The 3,677-nt window shown below is 33.2% G+C and overlaps 1 pseudogene; it reads left to right on the top strand.

Annotated features, from left to right (window-relative positions):
- The first annotated feature begins 3,294 nt into the window (after window positions 1-3,294).
- On the top strand, window positions 3,295-3,413 carry LOC112475880 (annotated as a pseudogene).
- Window positions 3,414-3,677: the final 264 nt, after the last annotated feature.

The following is a 3,677-nucleotide window of genomic DNA, read 5'->3' on the forward strand; positions in this document are numbered from 1 at the left end:
ATTTATAACCAAAATGGTTCTCAATAAACATTTTCTGCAATGTAAGAAGAAGCTAAAGTCTTTTTCCCTATATTCTATGTAATTTCTATTTTTGTCCGTAACACCAGCTAAAATTAAAGTGGAATAAGTTGTTGGGAACTTGTGTATTTAATTTTTGTGCACTTATTTATTGTAAACACTGTGAAGGAAAGGAATTGTACTCTTTTGCTTGTAATTTTTTTTATTTATTATCGATACATTCTGCATGATTTTCCTATTACTGCTGTAACAAATTACTACAAACATGATGTTTTAAAACAAAACACATATGTTATCTTATAGTCCTAATTGTCAGATGTTTGAAGTGAGTCTCGCTAGGTTAAAATCAGGTGTGAGTATGCTGCATTCCCTTCTAGAAGCTCTAAGGGAGAATCCATTTCTATGCCTTTCCTCACTTCTAAAGATTGTTTTTATTTCTTGGCTTGTGGTCCTCTTCCTCCATTCTTCACAGCTAGCAAATGTTGCATCTCTGACTATAGAAATAGAAAGTTTCTCTATTTCTAACCTATGTGATTAGCTTTTTTCTACAAGTAAAATACAAGAGAATCTCCCATCTCTGTGTCTTTAAGCTAATCACGCCTGCAAAAACCTTTTGCCCTGTAAAGTCACAGAGTCACAGGTACTAGAGATTAGGACATGGGCATCTTGGGGGACCATTATTCTGCCCACTATACTGTCTTAAGCAGAGTAGACATTTTTCAAATGGGTGAATTAATTTCAAATGGCTAGACTGGCAATGTTGAGTAAACATTAAAGACAACTCTTATGTTGCCTCCCGCTTAATTTACATTAAAAATTACTAACTAAACATAGAAAAGTTATTATACAATTAGAGAGAGAAAATAATTATATAATTTTTATACAAACTGTTTAGGTTATCTCAATCTTTTTTCTTAGTACCCCCATTAAAAGTTTAAGGATCCAATGAGAAAATATATTTAAAACACTCATCAAAGTATCAGGTGCATAGGAAGCACAAAATACCAGATATCTATTCTGATTTCTAAAATAGTAAAAATCAATGTAAATAACTTCATGAATATTTGGATTAATGTATTCTAATACTGGCCTCTTTGTCAAGCAGATCTAGAAAGTATAATCTATTTCCTTAAACCAAATAGAAAGTGATTTCTTACATAAGAGTCCAAGGTAAGCATTTTTGGCTAAAGAGTCATCTCTCTCTCAAAGAATATTTAAGGTTAAGGCAGGTTCTATTATTATCAACTTGTAGTTTCCAAGACTACCCTGATAAATCACCATTCCGGTAGACGAAAGAGGACTAGTCATGAAACATACATTTGCACACTTTCTTCTGCACACTCTATTTTCTCCACAAGAGAGGCAATATAAAGTCTCGTTCAGGTAGTTACTGCATCCCGCTTAAAGTCCAGGATTTGTTACGTTGTGTCATTCACTCCATTAGGCCTGGATACGGCTTACCAAGGTCTAATATCTTATAAAATCAAAAGACAGATTCTCTGTACAACCCACACCTAACTTAACAACGGTGGAGCTTCCATTCAGAAAGCAAAGTCTGCATAACACCGACAGAATTTTGAAGAGCAGGATAAAGTTTTCTTTATAAAGCCATGAATGTGTTCTCTGGAAGTACTTCATTGTCCACTTCCCCTGTGGTTTATAAATTTACCTTCTGAGATGTTCTGCTTTGTTCCATTATCTTCCATGCCCCCATCTTAAGCGATGATGAAAGCTTTCTCAGCATGATTTCTGATTTGTGGAATTTGAGATAGCTGAGGTTATTTTAAGCTTTAAAGGAGATTTTTTTTTTTTTTTAGAATAGAATAATACTATCTTGGACAAATAATTCTCTGGAATTTTTTTTTTTTTTAAATCTGGTCATTTCTAGTTAATTTCATGGACGATAACCAACATAGAAATCTTCCTAGACATTGTTCTCAAATCTGCTTCATTTTCTTGTTTTCCCTTTTCCCCAGTACACATATGCTTCTCTCTTCTTAATGGTGACAACCTTTAGATTATTTATTATAGTAGTCTTGAGAGGGAAAATAACATGTCTAATCAGTTATTTGCTTCAGGGCTGAGTTCCTTTGATTAACTAAGAATACTGTAGGCTTTGAATTTAAAAGGCTTTTTCAATCTAATCTGGAAAAATTCAGCTTTTTTGACATGTATGGTTTCAGTATTTCTAGACTTTTTCTATACCAGTAGTTTCTAATCAGAGATGGTATCTTTTCTCCCCATAGGACATTTGCCAATATCTGGAGACATTTTTGGTGATAATAATTGTGTAGAGGTACTACTTGTATATAGTGGTAGAGATACTGTGAAACATCCTACAATGCAAAGGATAGTTCCCCACAACGCAAAAATTATCTAGCATAAATAACTGATAAGTAGAGGTAAAATTGAAAATCTCAACATTATTCTCTTTCTTTCTGCTTTAAAAACCACCCCTTTCTTGCCTGAGCTAATCTCTTTCTTGTAATTGATTAAGGAATAAAGTAAATGTGAACAAATACACAATAACCTGGCTTTCTCAAATGTGATGACCTAGTGGCATTGATTGAACTCCAATTAACTTCAGATGACAGTTTCGACATTTTTTTTTTAAATGACTATACTAGTTTTTCATTTTTTAATTCTCTGAGGTTGGTTTACTAGCTAATTTAATGTTAATTTAGTGCAAATATTTTAGGGTTTGTTATAACAGGACCTATTTAAGCTACTGATGTCTGCGTTATTTGTAATAATGCTAGTTGTTTTGTCAATTAGGCTCTAGGCTCAACATATAATATCTTAAACACAAAAGAAACTTGGCGTGTTCTTTAAATAGGCAAGGCATACCTCCTGTATGTTCTCATCCAAGAATATACATTATTCGGTCTTTTCAATTTGCAGCATGTTGCTTTCAAGACTACTTTAGATTTGGCCATTCTGGTCAGTCAGAATGAGAAAAAAATGCATGTGAAAGATTTGAGGACTAAGTCTGAATACTGAATATGTTATTTCTATTCATCTTGCATTATTCTTACCTTAATCTCATGGCCTAATACAATGTAAACAAGTTTGAGAACTGTAGTCCATGTGTCTAGCAAAACAGAATACAAATATTTGTGAACATTTGAATCTATAAATCTGTCATATATTAAATGACTGAATTGATTAAATTGTAAAACCTCATTGCAAAATAATGTTCTATAAACGAGATGTTGGTATATAGGTATTACACATGTTTTTAAATTAATAATATTAGTTAATTTAAATAGCATAACAGTCCACGGCCATGCTACCCCGGACAAGCCCGATCTCGTCTGATCTCAGAAGCTAAGGAGAGTCGGGCCTGGTTAGTACTTGGATGGGAGACCACCTAGGAAGGCCAGGTGCTGCAGGCGTAAAAAATAAAAATTTAAAAAATAAGGGATTGTAAGTTGACAAGGTCCTTGCAATCTGTGAAGTCAACCAAGGGTTTCCTCACCTAAAATAAAAAGAGTATAATAACATATTTAATTATTACTAAATACAAAGATTTCAAAAATAAAATCATCATTATTATGCTGCTGGTGAACTATCATTATCTACTGGTACACTAAAGAAAGCTGATACCAGGTCTACACTTTTAGATATGTACCTGCAAGTGGCAAGGAAAATACTGTAAT

This window comes from Pteropus alecto, unplaced genomic scaffold (genome assembly GCF_000325575.1).
Source record: "Pteropus alecto unplaced genomic scaffold, ASM32557v1 scaffold152, whole genome shotgun sequence".
Classification (NCBI taxonomy): domain Eukaryota; kingdom Metazoa; phylum Chordata; class Mammalia; order Chiroptera; family Pteropodidae; genus Pteropus; species Pteropus alecto.